This window comes from Lycium barbarum, chromosome 11, assembly GCF_019175385.1.
Source record: "Lycium barbarum isolate Lr01 chromosome 11, ASM1917538v2, whole genome shotgun sequence".
Lineage (NCBI taxonomy): Eukaryota > Viridiplantae > Streptophyta > Magnoliopsida > Solanales > Solanaceae > Lycium > Lycium barbarum.
In genome coordinates, this window is record NC_083347.1 from 107,827,171 (window position 1) to 107,846,825 (window position 19,655).

The 19,655-nt window shown below is 35.5% G+C and overlaps 1 long non-coding RNA gene across 1 annotated transcript; it reads right to left on the reverse strand.

Annotated features, from left to right (window-relative positions):
- Positions 1-11,655: 11,655 nt before the first annotated feature.
- Positions 11,656-13,774, reverse strand: LOC132619230 (uncharacterized). The gene is made up of 2 exons (XR_009574624.1): positions 13,020-13,774; positions 11,656-12,022 (listed from the first exon to the last, which is right to left on the reverse strand). It is a non-coding gene; the product is annotated as an uncharacterized LOC132619230 (long non-coding RNA).
- Between the last annotated feature and the right edge of the window lie 5,881 nt (positions 13,775-19,655).

A 19,655-nucleotide genomic window follows, 5' to 3' on the forward strand; every position in this document is an offset into this window, starting at 1 on the left:
TAACCCTATGGGCAATTTGCACGATTACCCTTATTTGGGGGTGGCCTTTAATTTTTTCCCATCAAATTCCTGGTCTTTAATTTTTGCTCTTAGCCTAATACCCCGAGGTTCTGGGTTAGAACCCTGACTCAGTCAAAAAAAAAAAATCGCAAGATAGAGTTTCATAGCAAAATTAGGCCTATTCGGGCAAAGGTTAGACGTTAAGGCAGAGGTTCGCCTTAAGGCAAACTTTTGCCCAAAATTAAGCCTACTCGGGCAAAAGTTAGTCCTTAAGGAAAAGGTATGCCTTAAGGCAAACCTCTACCTTACGGTCTAACTTTGCCCGAATAGGCCTAATTTTGGGCAAATGTTAGGCCTTAAGGAAGAGGTTTCGCGAAAGGCTTGCCTTGCGATTTTTTTTTTATTGAGCGGGGGTTCGAACCTAGAACCATGGGGTATTTTCGGTCATTTTTTTAAGCGAAGGGCAAAATTAAAGACCAGCAATTTGAGGGCCAAAAATTAAAGACCAATACCTTTGAAGGGGAATCCACGCAAAAAAATGTAACCCTATGCTAAAATTGTGAAAAGGAGTGGACGGTTGTATTTTGGCCTACTCGGAGTATTATAAGTTTAGCACAAATCTATAGGTGATCCTCCGATCCCTCCGATCCATTTTACTTGTCATGTTTTTTTTTTTTTTGTACGCTCCTTAAGAAAAAATTAGTTACAAGGGTAATTTGACCAAGTTATCTTTATTATTCTTGAGTTAATGGTCAAAAACACCTGATCTATCACTATTTCGTGAGTTTCCCTGAACTATCAGGTGTGCGAATTTTCTACCTGAACTATCACCAAATATTTATGAAAACACACCTCAATTATCAGCTGTTCAACTATTTATCAAAACATGTTTAAGGCCATAAGCTTAAAGGACATTTTGGTAAATTTTACATATCTTTAGTTTAAGACTACAAGATTCAAAAGTCTTCTTTACTTTCTTAAACATCGTATCAAGTAAAACCAGAAAGAACAAATTGAAACGAAGAGAGTATCATAATGTTGGAATGTTGTCCATGGTCCAATCTGTTTTGTCTTCAAGAATGATGATGATTTTGGTTAAAAGAAATGGGTCAGGATTATTAGGAGCGGGTTGGATTTCAGAAATAGATGGGTTTAACATTTAAATTAAGTAATACATATGACAGATCAGAATAGGCTATGTGGCTATTTTAAATTGCAAAAATCCACTAGGTTTAGTCCGTTAGTTTAGGGTATTGTTGTGTAAAACAAAATGCTGGGATATTTTAGACCAAAAGATGAAAAAAAAAAGATATTTATGAACTATTTTACATACGTTAGGAATATTTATAACCCTTCTTTGTTTCTGAACTTCTTTAACCATCCAATATTCAATATGTCAAATTTCTCTAGATTTATGGAGGTGAAAAAGAAGCTCACAGGGAAAGCTAACTTCAGAGGGAATGAGCAGAGAAATGAAAATGAAATCTGATTACCTATACACAAATGAAAGCAAATTATGCTATCTTTATATGGATATTTTCATCAAAATTTACATGTCAAAGAGTTTTAAATTAAATTGAACACCGCAAGAACCAAAATTTCATAATCAAACAGATAATAGATACATACTTTTATTCTAGAGTTTCTTAATGGACTAGGAAATCTTCAAGAAGAAATCACATATATTTTGTTAGCAAAATGAACATAAATAATAGTTTTAATAGAAAAATCTTACTCTACAAGCAAAAGTAAAATTTCAATGGGCAAATTATGCCTCTACTACCAACAACACAAGTAAAATCAATAAGAAGAGAATCACACCCTTCTAGCAAATACATATTTATACAAGTTGAAATAAAAATATTGATACAGAGTAATGCTACATAATTAGTACCATATGCTGAATTAAAAATGCTATCTATGCAAAGTGCTTATTATTATCGCGAGCATGATAAAATTGAAATAAAGTCGAGGAGCGCGCAAACTGACTCGGACATCATCATTATAAAAAATAAAAAATCAATTTTTTTTTACTAAGGTACATTTAAAAGTAGATAAATAGGAATTTCGAAAAATAAAATCAAGCAAAATGCTATCTCTATACGGATATTCTCTTCATAACTTAATTAAATGCCAAGAAGTCTAAGTTGAATTGGACACTATGGTAAGTCAAAAAAAAATTAATCTAATAAATAATAGACACAAACCTTGAATTCGATTTCATTCTAGAGCTCCTTAATGAACTAGATTCTATGAATGTTTTGGAATATTTCTTTTTGTGTGTTTTCATTTCAATGTCATTGTCAACGAAAATAGAGAACAATAAAACAAAACAAGAACGGAAAGAAGAGTCAGAAGATGAAAAGAAAACAAATAAACAAAATAGGCATAGAACAAAGTTACTTGAACTATCACCAATTATTTATGAAAACACAACTTAACGATCCCTTGTTCAACTACTTATCAAAACATGTTTACTACCACAAGATTAAAGAACACTTTGTTACATTTGGTCTTCTTTACTTTCTTAAACTTTGTATCAAATCAAAACTAGTAGAACAGATTGAAACGAAGGGAGTATCATAATGTTGTGGTAATAGAGAGCTAAAGTTGTTTATTCCACTGCCGATTACAATATGATTTGACGGGTAATAGATTTATGGGATACTGTTGTAGGGTGTGTCGGCACGAAGAAAAATATTTTTTGGAAAATGTTTTCCAATTTTCTCATGTTCGTTTGCTCAAAATTTTTAGAAAACTTTTTCTTTAGCAAAACACGTTCCTTAAAAATGGGGAAAATGAATTCCCTAATCAAAGTAAGGAAAACAAGTCTACAATCGGCATTTCACTAACCACCCTACCACCACCCAACCAACCACCAAATACCAACAATTCACACATCCCATGCACCTCCCTCCCCCACCCCCCCCCCCTCCCACCCTAATAAACACCACCCATCCCCCCTCCCTGTTCTGTTGGGACCCCCCCACCTCCAATTATTTTTTTTATTATTATTATTTTCTACACAACCCATCCCCCGACACCACCACCCCTCCCCACCACCCCCTCAATTTTTATTTTTTTTTCGTTTTCTACATTTCCCCACCCCCGCCCCAACACCCCCTCCAAAAAAAATATTTTTTTTTATAAGAAAAAGTTTTGAAAAGTTTTTCTTATTTATTTTGGTCTTCTACGACACCCCCCCCCCCCCGCCCCAACACCCCACCATCCCCTCCAAAAAAAAGTAACTTTATTATAAAAAAAAATCTAAGTTTGGGGGGGGGGGGGGTGGATAAGACAAAATTTCCCATATTTTATAAAAGTAAAATAAAATATATGAAATAGAAAATTTGGGAGGGGTGGGAGGGTTGGACAGAGCGATGGTGTGGGGTAGGGGTGAAGATGAAGTGCGTTAAAGGGTGGTGGTTGGGTAGGGGTGGAATTTGGTTGGGGGTGACTGGGGTGGGTGGGTGCTTAGGGTGTGTAGTGGGTTGTGGGTGGTGGGGAAAGGATGGGTGTGGGGGTTGTAGTATGGGGTGGTGGGGTTGGTGGGGCATGGGTGGTATTTTCCGAAAAAATATTTTCTACCAACTACCGAACATGAGAAAATAAGTAAGAAATTCACTTATTTTTCATTACCCAACCGAACATGAGAAAATAAGTAAGAAATTCACTTATTTTCCACTACCCAACCGAACATGAGAAAATAGATAGAAATTCACTTATTTTCCAAGAGCACATTTTCCAAAAAAATATTTTCCTTGAAAAACATTTTCCTCCATACCGAACACACCCGTAATGTTTGTGTTTTGTAATCTGATGCCTTCATTTTTTTGCTCTTGGAATGTTGTCACTGGTCCAGTCTGTTTTGTCTTCAAGAATGATCGTGGGTTAGGTTAAAACAAACGGGCCAGGATTATTAGAGGTGGGTTGAGTTTCAAATGGGTGAATTTAATTTTTAAATTAAGTAATACATGTGACAAATCAGAATAGGCCATGTGGCTATTTTAAATTGCAAAAATCCATTAGGCCGTTAGTTTAGGGGGTATTTTTGAGTAAATAAACAAACATCGGAATATATTTAGACAAAAAAATAGAAGTAATGTATTTATGAGTCATTTCATATGTTAGGAGTATTTTTGACCATTCTGTGTTTCTTTAACCATCCAATATTCAATATGTCAAATTTCTCCAGATTTATGGAGGTGAAATACACGGAAAGCTAACTTCAGAGGGAATGAACACAGAAACGAAAATGAAATCTGATTACTTATACACAACTGAAAGAAAATTACGCTATCTTTATATGGAAATTTTCATCAAAATTTAAATGTCAAGGAGTTTTAAATTGAATGGGAAACCATCAAGAGTCAAAATTTCATAATCAAATAATTAATAGACACATACGTCAATTTGATTTATATTCTAGAGTTTCTTAATGGACTAAGAAATCTTGAAGAAGAAATAACATATATAGTATATTTTGTTAGCAAAATAAACAAGAAGGACATTTTGGGATAATGGTCGAACATACACTTGAAGTATCACTTTTTACGAGTTTTCTATTTGAAATATCAGGTATGTGCGTTTTTTACCTGAACTATCACCAACTATTTATCAAAACACACCTTGACTAACATCTGATGGGGCGTGGTGTACACTCTCTTTAGGTTTGTTTTCAATGGGAAAATCATGTCTCTGTGACTAACAATACATCAATAAGAGGGGAATCACACCCTTCTGGCAAATCTAAATTAAACAAGTTGAAACAAAAATTATTGCTACGGAGTACTATTACATAATTAGTACCATATCCTAATTTCAAAATGCTATCTATGAAAGTGCTTATTATTATTGCAAGCATGATAAAATTAAATTAAAGTCGAGGAGCGCGTAAACTGATTCGGACATCATCTTTATAAAAAAAATCAAAATAAAACAATTTACTAAGGTAAATATAAAAGTAGATAAATAGGAGTCTCGAAAAATAAAATTAAGCAAAATGCTATCTCTATACGGATATTCTCTTCATAACTTTAATTAAATGCCAAGAAGTCTAAATTGAATTGAACACTATGGTAAGTCAAAAAAAAAAAATTATACTAATAAATAATAGGCACAAACGTTGAATTCGATTTCATTTCAGAATTCCTTAATGAACTAGATTCTATGAATATTTTGGATTCTTTTTGTATGTTTTCAGTTCAATGTCATTGTCAACGAAAATAGAGAACAAAAAAATTTAACAAAAAAAAAAAAAAAAAAGAACGGAAAGAAGAGTACAGAAGATGAAAAGAAAAAGAAATAAACAAAATAGGCATAGAAAATATTAAAGAAAGGACAGAAAAAGGGAATGAGTATCGATTTTGTTTTGACAAAGATGTAACAATGTTCAAAGTTTTGTGCTTTAGGCGAGAATCGAGCATGCGATTTTCAAGTAGCTTTGAACACATTTCACCAATGAACCACCCTTCAAACTTGAACCAAATTAAAGCTGTTCATATTGTTATATATATCGGTTACAAATAATTTCTGATCAACATGGACAATATAATTTTTCAACCAAGGATGCTTAACTACAATCCTTCTACTTACGTAGCTCTGCCCCTGAATGTGGTGTCAAAATTGTAAGATTTTTTTTTTTTTGAATCACGGACTTAAATGATTATTACATGTAATTTATTACATGTATTCTTTTAACCATGATTAAGCACTTGATGACTTAAAAATCTGTACACAATTGATATTTTCCTATTATATATAAGCCTCTAAGGAGGACGAACACAACATCAAATACTTGTACGAAAAGATTTACAAATTGTACACGTAATGAATGCTTGTACCATAAGCTATATAACTTGTACACTTTACTCAACGATTTTTTATCCCATGTGGACATATGTCATGGTACTTAATATTTATTCCCTTCTCATGTATAAACGTATGCACTTCAATTTTAATTCTCCGACATATTTATTTCCTCCGCGCACTTTTACTTATTTACTTTTGACTTTTCACGTTCTTGCTAAATATTTATTCTCTTCTCATGTATAGACGTATGCAGTTCAATTTTAATTCTCCTGCACAAATTTATTTTCTCTGTGCACTTTTACTTGTTCACTTTTGACTTTTCATGCTCTTTAAGAATTAATAAATCCCACGTGGATATATGTCATAATACTGAATATTTATTCTCTTCTCATATATAAACGTATACACTTCAATGTTAATTCTCCGACACATTTTTATTTCCTCCGTGCACTTTTACTTGTTCACTTTTGACTTTTCACGTTCCAGCTCAATATTTATTCTCTTCTCATGTATACATGTATGCACTTCAATTTTAATTCTTCGACACATATTTATTTCCTCCGTGTACTTTTACTTGTTCACTTTTGACTTTTCACGTTATTTAAGAATTAATAAATGAAGTACTCCCTCCGACCCATATTACTTGGCCACATTACTTGACTTTTCACGTTCTTTAAGAATTAATAAATGAAGTACTCCCTTCGTCTCATGTTACTTGGCCACATGTAACACCTCGTAACTTCGGACGAAGTTTGAATCATAAGATGATAATATAATGGAACCAATATGAGGGTTATAGGAAGTGTTTTGAAAACCAATTAAGTCATAATAAATATCTTTGGGCAAAGAAAAGTTGGAAGTCACTCTACGGGGCATGTTTGCAAGTGAGTTTATGGAAGGTCTTACTTACAACGACCATAACCCCTCTATTAATTTGGATTTTGGGAAAACTTTCTTGATGAAAGTTGTAGCCCCTTGAAATATCTTTCCAACGGTATATTATGGGCCTCAAACGGACATTTGTGCAAAGAGTTATGCCCATTATACGACAGACTGTCCGAGCAGAGGAATTTTGACGGACCATTTGACGGTCCGTATAACATTTTGACGGTCCGTAAAACATTTATACGGTCCGTCAAATGGTCACAGAGGATCATTTTTTTGTTGGTCAGTTTTACGGTTCTTTTTACGGTCCGTATAACATTTTGACGGTCCGTAAAATAATTATACGGTCCGTAAAATGGTCATAGAGGATCATATTTTGTTGGTCAGTTTTACGGTTCATTTGACGGTCCGTAAAACAATTATACGGTCCGTCAAATTGACTTAGGCCAGCGTAAAATGGTCACAGAAAACCATATTTTGCTGGGCAGTTTTACGGTTCATTTGACGGTCCGTAAAACAATTATACGGTCCGTCAAATTGACTCAAGCCAGCGTAAAATGGTAACAGAAACTCGATTTTTGCTGGGTAGTTTTACGGACCATTTTGACGGTCCGTCAAACAATTTGACGGTCCGTAAAAATGGGCGTAGAATTGCCCGATGGGTCAGATTTTAAGATGTTAATAAGAGACCCAAACCCATTTTTTTTCATTCCCATTTCTCCTACACGACTCAAGGGTTCTCTAGAGCCATCCAAACACTTCATATGCAAGAATCCAAGTGAAACTAAAGATCCACTTCATCAATCCACAAAACTAAGTGTGAGAAACACATCAAATCCATTCAAGTCAAGAAATTCCATAAAAGGTGGAACTAGGATTTTGTTGAAGTGAAGTATTTCAACTCAAGGCTTATTCCTACAATAACTAAGGTAAGTTTTATGATGTTTCATGATGATTAAAGTGTTGATAAGTTCTTGGGAGAATAGTAAATGGGTTTGACAAAGATAATTATATGAACTATGCTAGGATTTTTGGATTGTTGACTTGGAATTGTTGTATCCATATGGGTGATGAAGAATGATGTCAATTACATCTAATTGAGATTATAAAATCAGCTAGAAGTAATAGAATGGGGATTGGGGGAAGAAAACACCATTAATGAAGGTTGTGGAGCTTCATGCCCACCAAGTGTTTGATAAAATGCTTAGATGAACAAAACATGGATATTGTTGCTAATATAGAGTCCCTATGACCTGTATTGCTATAGATTAAAGTTGAAGGGATTGAAGGACATTGTGATACACTCAAAAGCAGGAAGTTAAGGTATGTAGAACTTCCATCCACATGTGGGAATCTCTACATTCTTCCCCATGATCCGTTTTCGTAAAATCTATGAAGTTCAAATGCTAGGGCATTAAACCCAACATATTGGTAGCCCGTAATTATGTATGTATGTACATGAATTTTGTATCTATGTTCGTTATTGTATTCCTAATCTTCCATTACGGATATTAGGCATCCTAGCTTAATCCATGAATCATGAATTCTTCCTCATGTGTTCTCATTATGTTTATATGAAACTTTATGATTTCATCCAGCAAGTTACAAGCATGTTTTCAAGACAAGTATATATATATGATTTCGAACTATTGTTATTACTCATGAACCAAAAACATGTTTTGCAAGACTATGACAAGTTATCTTATGAAACTATACAAGCTAGTTATGATTCATGAAAACCATGTACAAGCAAGTTATGATTCATGAACACTATGTACAAGCAAGTTATGATTCATGATATACCATGGGCAGCAAGTGCCACTATTTTACATGTTCATGTTTTGGGAGTTGCATTAATTACCGAGGAGGGCTTCAGATAGCCTGAAACTACGTAGCCACCGTAGGATGAGGATCGCTCCACCCATGTCCCGGACGATCTCTCATAATGACTGGATCCTTTCATATTTTATCAAATCTCATGTTCCCTGGAAAGGACTGAGTGTTATGCTGGCGGGACGCAAGCACCAGACCATGGATCAGTTATAAGTTATTGCTCTCCCTACTTATCATGTTTTTACTAATGTTATATATATACATATGTACTCATGCTCATGTTCATGTCCAGGTTTTCAGTTTCAGTTCTTATCATGTTATTCCCTGTCCCATGTTATTTCTTTCAGTTGCTTTACATACCAGTACATTCAATGTGCTGACGTCCCCTTTTATTGCCCGGGGGCCTACATTTCACGATGCAGGTACTGATATACAGGACGACACATCTGCCCAGTAGGACAACATTCGTATCAGCTTATTGGTGAGCCCCATCTCATTCGGGGTTTAGTCAACTTTTGTTTTATGATTAATTATGCATCTAAAGGTATGCTGGGGGCCTTGTCCCAGTAAGTATGTTTTTCAGTCAGACTCATGATAGAGGTTTCATAGACTAGACAAGTCAGTTATGTCATGTCAGAAATTTGGAGTCGTATAGCCATTTTGGCTCACTCATGTTTAAACAAGTATTTTATTAAGTATTATGACTTACCATGTTTTATAAAGGCTCATCATGCATTCACGTTATATTCCGCTTATGTTATGTATCATGATGATTCAGCAAGCCATGTGGTTCGCTCGGTCACATGCAGTCAGGCACCGAGTGCCGTGTTACGTCCAGGCCATGGTTCGGGGCGTGACACCACATTACTATACTTAACTTTTCACATTCCTTAAGAATTAATAAATGAAGTACTCCCTCCGTCCCATATTACTTGGTCACATTACTAAAAATATATGTCTATTTTTCTATTCTATATTTTTCTTCTTCTTCTTCTTCTTCTTCTTCTTCTTCTTCTTCTTCTTCTTATGTATAAACGCCCAAGGTGGACGAACACAACAACAATAAGTTGTACCAAAAGCAACTGAAATTGTACTCTAAGCAGGGACTAACATGTGTACATTTCAGAAGTTGAACATTAATTCTACCTCTTGTGTGTTTACTTTTTAAGTCCCACAAGTCCGCAATGTCTTAATTGTCCTTTCATTTCCTTCATTTAGCATATACTCCCTCTGTCTCAATTTAAGTGTCTACATTTGACTAGACTGAAGTTTAAGAAATAAAAATAGACTTTCTAATCTTGTGGTTCTAAATTAAAAATATGTATGATATAATAAAATATTTTTTGAATATTGTGATTATAAACTTGACATGTAGGATATTTGAATTATCAACTTACTAAATATAAAAAAAGGCGGACATAACCAAAATAAGACAATTTTTTTTTTTAACAACAAATGCCCAAGTGGACGAACACAACAACAATAAGTTGTACAAAAAGCAACTGAAATTGTACTCTAAGCCAGGACTAACATTTGTACATTTCATAAGTTTAACATTAATACTACCTCTTGTGTGTTTACTTTTTAAGTCCCCACGTGTTCGCAGTATCTCAATTGTCCTTTCATTTCCTTCATTTGGCATATACTCCCTCTGTCTCAATTTAGGTGTCTACGTTTGACTAGACAAGGAGTTTAAGAAATAAAGATAGACTATCTTGTGGTTCTAAATTAAAAATGTGTATAATATAATAAAATATCCTTTGAATCTTGTGATTATAAACTTGACATATAGGATATTTGAATTGTCAACTTACTAAATATAAAAAGAGGTGGACATAACCAAAATAAGACAAATTTTAACAACAATTAAGAAATTAAAGGGAAAAATAATACGAAAAGAAAAAAAAATATGGAGAATCGCAGTATTCTTTGCAAAATATACAAACCATAACGACTAACTAAATTGAGTAACTAAATTAATCATGTTGGACCCCGTGCATCGCAGGGCATAGTTTGCTAGTAAATAAGATAAGTGCTTTAGGGTCGAACCCTATATATGTGGAAAAAACAAGATACGGATAAAGTTAAATAGATGTTCGACGACCAACTCTTTTAACTCAAAACTCACAACATCGAAATTCTAAAGCTGCCACTATAAATCGTTACCAGCACACGTTATCATATGAAAAAAAGGTATGGAACCTCTCCATTAAGGAATCAATATCCTTACTTCTTAAGTAAACTCAGATAAAAGAATCGTGAAACCTCTGAGATTTCCCACCTTTAACATTCTCTTGTTGTTCGCTCTTATTGACTATGCTTTAATTTCATTCTAAGCATAGATTAGATTGTTAGATACATTATGGTATACTACACTTCAGGTTTGATTCATCTCGACTTGCCCATTTCCCAGAATAGAATATACTAAGAGAATAAGACCATGCTACATCATTTCCTTTGTCACTACTAAAAAAATTAGAAACGACACCCAAATTCTGTACTAAACCAGCAAAATCCGACACTAATTGTATTGTCGCCTACACCGATTAGCCAATTTATTATCAAAGAATAAAGTTAGCCACGAGCTATTTGGAAACACATTAACGACGAAGTTTATAGATAATTCCAGTTATTTTAAGTGTTTGGTCATTATTGTTATTATTATAATCTGTGTAATCACAACCACAAGTACTTGAGAGTACGGAATAACATATTTATAACAATCGAGTATAATATTAATTCAATAGAAATGAATGTTGAAGATAAAGGACTTATTCAACCAAGCTTTCCACTTCCTTGTAATTGTACTGTTTGTTTCTTGAAAAAGAATGAAGTTCGTCACCCCTTGTGATCATATTGCATCTGATGGACCCAAATTAAAGCTGAAATCTAGTTTAACAACATATTTTTAAAAATAAAATGAAACCAAAGCACCAAACTTTTAAACCTCGTCAACCAAAATAGTCTCTGACATAAAATTCTCCATTAATAATACTACAATGTTGGGAAGAAAAAATAATCGCCGGATAACTTAATGCAACATTTAGTTGGTCTTATTAAACTTCGTATTGTTAGCACTTGCACAAGTTATGCGGCTATCCATGTGTTATTTTATGCGGAATAAAATGAGCAGTAATAATATGTGTATTAGAAATATGTGGAAAAACAAGAACAGATCTTGAAGATAACAGATTTTTGCATAAGGGACAATCCTTGCAGAGAGCGTTTGTAGTCCAACGGTTAGGATAATTGCCTTCCAAGGAATAGACCCGGGTTCGACTCCAGGCAGACGCAACTACTTGAGCTGAGGGACTTTTGAAACAACGTTTTAGTTGAGCCGAGGGTCTTTCGGAGCAGCCTCTCTGCCTTCAATGGTAGGAGTAAGTTGTTGCTGGACAATCTTTACGGTATTATCACTATAAACAATCCATATGATATAATCTCAGCATAACTAGCCCGCCAGCCAAACAACGTTAAGCGTATAATTGCAACACTGTATTCAAGAATCACAAAGGATTAAAGAAAGAAACAATTCTATGAGTACCATCAACTCAAGTCCAGCACTTGCGGGTAAAGGAAGAAGCTATCCACATCAAAACCAAGTGTTAATTAGAGATATAATTGACATGCCCTAGATCTAATCTCACATATAATGATTTGAACATGTGTGAGATTGGACTTGAATAAGCTATAACATATACTTGCACTTGAATAAGCTTCAGCATAGATTTTTATTTTGATTATTAATTTCAGTGTCGCAATCTTATCTTTGTTATGATTATTAATATTTTTTGTGTAAATTATTGTTGCAGAAACTGAAGACTAGAGTGGTGGAGAAGAATGTTAATCCTGAGAAAAATGAAGATTTAACACTATCTATAGCGGAACTAATTCTCCCGATCAGGGTGGTAATTAACTAATCACTTTCATTTTCCTCTTAAGTAGTTGATCTAGTCTAGAAAATAAGAGAGATTCCCTACTAACTTTGACCCAATAGTATTTTCTTGTTCAATTTGTTGGGTCAAGTCAACAAATCGATTATGACCCAGCCCATTTAAACTTGGACGTACTAAGGAAGCTCAAAATATTTTCACGAAATTTAAAATATAAAGAAGTAAACGCATGAAGAAGTCAACAGGGGTTCAACATCCACTATATATACATAAAAATAATTTTAACCATATATAAATAGTGTAATTTTCAGCCAAAGGGGCTTCGTGACCCTACCTGGCTCCACCACTACTCACAAGTGGGGTATGAGAAAGGTGGGATGTACGCAGACCTTACCCTATCTTTGTGGTGCTAGACAGATTATTTCCGATGGAACATCGGCTCAAAAAAAATTGTGTTTCATAACAGGGTCGTAAAAAAAAATGCACGAGTGAAAAGTTAGGATGAAAATACTAAAGAAAAAAATATACTAACCTTAAAAATAATACAAATAATCAAAGTAAAAGAAATAACAGGAACATATAACTTTGACATTGTACCATTGATAAAATGTGAAGAACTGCGGTTCAAAACATTCCAAGTGGAACCATAATAACCAAAATAAAGCCAAGCAGACGAACTTGCTTGTCTGATCCAGGTTGTACAGAATGTTTTTCTTAGGTTGAGATATGTTGAGAGTGATGAAACTGTTGGGAATAAAATAGACCCGTAAAAATAATATTCACGGTATTAGTGATAAACGCGGAACACTAAGTTATGGTTAAATCAGCAAGAATAAAATGCAGCAATAATGACACCAAGATTTTACGTGGAAACCCTTCTGAATAAGGGAAAAACCACGGCCAAGAGGAGCAGCTGATATCACTATAGTAAAGAATTTTACATTGTGTAGTCACGACTATAAATACTCCAAAGACCACTACACACTCAAAAAGAAAAACACTCTTTTGATTTTTCCCACCTCACTACAATATCACTCACACTCTATTTTTCTTCACAGACTATTTTCTTACAGTCTATGGAATACCTCACTTTGCTCTCACTCAGATGTATTGTCTGAGATTTTGGTGTGTTACAAATGAACCATAAGCTGCCTATTTATAGAAATGAATTTCCTATGGTGAGGTAAGCGCTTACATCACGATTATGATGAGGTAAGCGCTTACATCATGAAAATGTGAACAAAGAAATTGGCTTGTTAGCCAAGTCCACAATTGTTGCCAATGTATAATTTGTCAAAGGAAGAAAAATCTTCCTTTCTTAAAATATGGGATAGGGGACTGGACCCCACAAATCTCCCCCTCTAGTCTCATTCACCTGAAGGAGGGTACACTGGCTTCTAATTTGAGTGCATGCCGACAAGTTCTTTGCACGATTCGAACTTGTCTCTCGGTACCGCCTTGGTCAGCATATCTGCAGGATTTTCATTCGTGTGAATCTTCTTGACTTGGAACAATTCGCTTTCCAATTGCTCACGAATCCAATGATATTTGACATCGATGTGTTTTGTTCTCGCATGGTACATGGAGTTCTTGCTCAAGTCTATTGCACTTTGACTGACACAATAGACAACATACTCCATTTGCTGCAATCCGAGTTCTTGAAGGAATCTCTTGAGCCATATCATCTCTTTGCCAGCTTCAGTAGCCGCAATATACTCCGCTTCCGTTGTAGACAGTGCGACACACTTCTGCACTTCGACTGCCATGATATAGCTCCCCTTGAAAAAGTAAACAAATATCCAGTAGTGGATTTTCTGTTATCAAGGTCACCTGCCATATCAGAATCTGTATAGCCCTTCAAAATTGGATTTGATCCTCCAAAACACAAGCATTCATCTGCGCTTCCTCTTAGATACCTGAGTATCCACTTCACAGCTTCCCAATGCTCTTTCCCTGGATTTTCGAGAAATCTGCTAACAACATCGACTGCATGAGCAATATCTGGTCGAGTGCATACCATTGCATACATTAAACTTCCGACGGCAGAGGAATAAGGAATCTTGGCCATTCTCTCTTTTTCCTCTGTTGTTGTAGGACACATCTTTTTGCTCAATTTCAGATGACCAGGAAGAGGTGTGCTAACCCACTTAGCACTCTTCATATTGAAGCGCTCTAGTACACGTTCTATGTACTTTTTCTGCGACAAATAAAGCTTCTTTTCATCTCTCGAACGAGTAATTCTCATGCCCAAAATCTGCTTAGCATGACCCAAGTCTTTCATTGCAAAAGACTTACTCAATTGTTTCTTCAACTCGTCAATCCTGGAAGTATTTTTGCCTACAATCAACATATCATCCACATATAGCAGAAGGATGATAAAGTCATCATCAGAAAATCTTTGTACAAACACACAGTGATCTGAAGAAGTCTTCTTGTAGCCTTGCTCCCCCATAACAGACTCAAACTTCTTGTACCACTGTCTGGGAGCTTGCTTCAATCCATATAGACTCTTCTTGAGTTTGCATACAAGATTTTCTTTACCTTTTGCCTTGAAGCCCTCAGGTTGTTCCATATAAATCTCCTCTTCTAAGTCACCGTGAAGAAAAGCAGTCTTCACATCCATCTGCTCAATCTCCAAATCAAGACTAGCAGTCAAACCAAGAACTGTTCGAATGGAGGACATTTTCACGACAGGAGAAAAGATTTCGTCAAAGTCAATACCTTTCCTTTGACCAAATCCCTTAACAACCAATCTAGCTTTGTATCTGGGCTTCAAACTGTGTTCTTCGACTTTAACTTTGAACACCCACTTGTTCTTCAAAGCTCTCATGCCCTTAGGCAATTTTACCAACTCATAAGTATGGTTCTCACGCAGAGATTTCATCTCATCTTGCATGGCTTCAATCCATTGATCCTTGTGCTCATCTTTCATGGCCTCCTCATAACATTCAGGTTCTCCCCCATTAGTGAGTAATACATACTCATTAGGTGAATAACGGGAAGAAGGAACATACTGTCTAGTAGACTTTCTAAGTGGAATATCTGACTCATCCACGACTTCATGAGTATGAGCATCTACCTCATCAATAGCAGCATCGTTATCATCATCAACATGCTGATCTGGAACATGATTCTGGGCATCACCATCGTCATCGAGCCCACCAACGTCATCAACATTTGTATGAGGAACTTGATCAAGATTAACTAAACCTTCAGAACTTGAAGATTTTATCTTCTCCGCTTTGTTAATATCTTCAATGGTTTGATCCTCCATGAAGATAACATCACGGCTTCTCACGACCTTCTTCTCAGTTGGATCATATAGCCTGTAACCAAACTCATCAAGGCCATAACCAATGAAGATGCACTGCCTTGTCTTGGCAGTTAATTTTGACCTCTCATCTTTAGGCACATGTACAAAAGCTTTGCAACCAAACACTTTTAAGTGGTCATAGGAAACATCCTTGCCATACCAGACTCTGTTTGGAACATCACTTTGCAAAGCAACCGCAGGGGATAGATTAATAACATGTGCGGCGGTCAACAATGCCTCACCCCAAAAGGAATTCGGCAACTTTGCTTCAGAAAGCAAACATCTGACTCTTTCCATCAGGGTCCTGTTCATCCTCTCTGCTAAACCATTAAGCTGAGGAGTCTTAGGAGGAGTCTTCTGGTGTCTGATACCCTGTTGCTTGCAGTATTCGTCAAACGGTCCACAATATTCACCACCGTTATCAGTACGAATACACTTTAGCTTCTTTCCAGTTTCTCTTTCAACTGAGGCCTGAAACTGCTTAAAGACACCCAACACTTGGTCTTTAGTCTTTAAGACGTAGACCCAAAGTTTCCTTGAGCAATCATCAATAAAGGTAGCAAAATAAAGTGCACCACCCAAAGTCCTTATCTTTAGTGGACCACATATATCTGAATGCACCAACTCAAGCAACTCTGTCTTTCTTGAAGGAGGATGAGACTTGAAAGAAACTCTATTTTGTTTTCCAGCCAAGCAGTGCTCACACTTTTCTAATTTAGCACTTTCGAAATTTGACAATAATTTCTTTTTAGCCAGAACATTTAGTCCTTTCTCGCTAATATGGCTAAGCCTCTTATGCCATAACGTTGAAGAGCTATTGCTCTCAACTGCATTCACCATATCAACACAGGTAGAGGTCGTAGTCCAGTATAGACCACGACGCTTTTCGCCACGAGCCACAATCATGGAACCTTTAGTAAGCTTCCACTTTCCAGCACCATTGGTACTGACATATCCCTCATCATCCAAAACACCAACAGAGATCAAGTGCAAACGAACATCAGGTGCATGCTTTACATTGTTTAAAACTAGTTTAGTTCCAATACTAGTTTTCAAACAGATCGTTCCAACACCAGCCACCCTGGATACAGTCTCATTACCCATACTCAAAGTTCCAAAGTCACCCGGAGTATAGGATGAGAAAAATTCCTTCCTTGATGTCACATGAGATGCGGAACCACTGTCCACAACCCAGCTTGACTCATCACAAGCAATATTTATCAGATCCGCATCAAGGACAGTAACAAGATCTTCTGTAGTGATAGCGGCAACACGATTGCCATCTTCTTTCTTTTCCTCCTTTTCTCTATTCTCCTTTTTCAAAATCCGGCAGAACCTTTTTGTGTGCCCTTTCTTCCCGCAATGATAGCAGTCAATATCTTTAAGTCTGCTTCTGGATTTGCTTCTATGATGTTCTCTATTTTGAGAACCACGATTCTTGCCTCTCCCCCTAGTGTCAGTCACCAAGACATCTGATGAGGAGGAACCTTGAGATTTTCTTCTCATCTCTTCATTTAAAAGACTGCTCTTGGCAAGATCCATAGAGATCACACCATCCGGAGCAGAATTTGATAATGAAGTTCTAATAATTTCCCAAGAATCTGGTAGGGAACCAAGTAGAAACAAGCCTTGAATTTCTTCATCAAAATTAATGCCCATAGCAGATAACTGGTTCATGATCCCCTGAAAAATATTCAGATGATCTGTCATTGCGGAACCATCGTGGTATTTTAAACCCAGCATTTGCTTTATCAGAAACATCTTGTTATTACCAGTTGTTCGAGCATACAAACTTTCAAGACGCTCCCATAGGGTCCGAGCATGTGTCTCTCCAGAAATATGGTTCAACACATTATCGTCAACCCACTGTCTAATAAAGCCGCAAACCTGCCGATGCAACAAATTCCACTCTTCATCTGATTTATTATCAGGCTTTTTATTTCCAAAGGCAGGTTGATGAAAATTCTTGACATAGAGCAAATCTTCCATTTTGCCCTTCCAGATGGCATAATTTACGCCACTCAAAGTAACCATTCTACTAGTGTTGGCTTCCATCGTTTATCACAAATACAAATACTATTTTATTCGAAGACCAAAGTAATTCTTTTCTGATGTGGAAGTTCAGACTGTGCTGCAACCACAGAGCATACTCAGACAGAACCTTGGCTCTGATACCACTTGTTGGGAATAAAATAGACCCGCAAAAATAATATTCACGGTATTAGTGATAAACGCGGAACACTAAGTTATGGTTAAATAAGCAAGAATAAAATGCAGCAATAATGACACCAAGATTTTACGTGGAAACCCTTCTGAATAAGGGAAAAACCACGGCCAAGAGGAGCAGCTGATATCACTATAGTAAGGAATTTTACACTGTGTAGTCACGAGTATAAATACTCCAATGACCACTACACACTCAAAAAGAAAAACACTCTTTTGATTTTTCCCACCTCACTACAATATCACTCACACTCTATTTTTCTTCACAGACTATTTTCTTACAGTCTATGGAATACCTCACTTTGCTCTCACTCAGATGTATTGTCTGAGATTTTGGTGTGTTACAAATGAACCATAAGCTGCCTATTTATAGGAATGAATTTCCTATGGTGAGGTAAGCGCTTACATCACGATTATGATGAGGTAAGCGCTTACATCATGAAAATGTGAACAAAGAAATTGGCTTGTTAGCCAAGTCCACAATTGTTGCCAATGTATAATTTGTCAAAGGAAGAAAAATCTTCCTTTCTTAAAATATGGGATAGGGGACTGGACCCCACAGAAACGGAGCTACAGATACAATGGATAGACATTCCTGGTTCAAGGGGTTCATAGCTGAGTAAAAACTTATTTATGTCTCGTGTTTATATCAATAATTCAATACATGTATGACATGTCAAGTTTTTGAATATGTAGTTCTTTTGCTTAAGCAACACTAATTAACATTGTAACTTTTATCTCATTAAATCACTTTACCATGATAAGTTGTATTGGTTTGTTATAAACACCCGATGCAGATAAGTTTTTACAAGTTAACTGATCCAATTTTTCCTGCTTTTTGATTTAGTACAAGACAAGGCACTTCAATCGGATACATTAAGCTCTTGCCGTTACTCACTCCTTTTCAATTTATGTGACATTTTTCGCTTCTTGAAATTCAATATTTTACAATATGAGTATTTTTTTCGTCGCATGATAATAATTACAGCTTATAGTACTTTTCTTATAGTTTTTGAAAATCTAAATTTTAATCTTAAAATATTGAGTTAATTTCTAATTCAATTTAGAAATATTAGTCAAATAATTTTCGATAAGCACAAAGTGTCACATAAATTAAGACGGCGTGAATAGTTCTAATTGTGCATGACTTTATCTTGTATATTTATTTCAAACTACTTGTAATTTCCTAGTCTTTTCTTTCGAACCGAGGGTCTATCGGAAACAACCTCTCTACCACATAAAGGTAGAGGTAAGGTATGCCTTAGACCCCACTTGTGGATCACACTGGTATGTTGTTGTTGTTTGTTTTACTCGCAATTTTCTAATCACACGGTAACAACTCTACTCTTGCACCAAGCTTCCCTTCCATACTTCTTACAACTAGGGGTGGGAATGGCATGGTAGATATCGATTACCATACCAAAACTGAATTTTTTTTATACCACGATTTCAGTATTATGGTATTTGGTACGATATTTGGTATGTATTTTAATAAATTTGGTATTCGATATGGTATTCGGTATTCATAAAGAAAATACCAAAATACCGAATATATAGTTACTTTACAATTCTTATATCTTAGTATTATGATACTAACAAATATATAAACTAGTATTACTAGAAAATTAATTGTTTAAACATTGAAAATTTGACTACTCTATCTTGATTTAAATATTTTTTTTGTGTAATTGATTTAC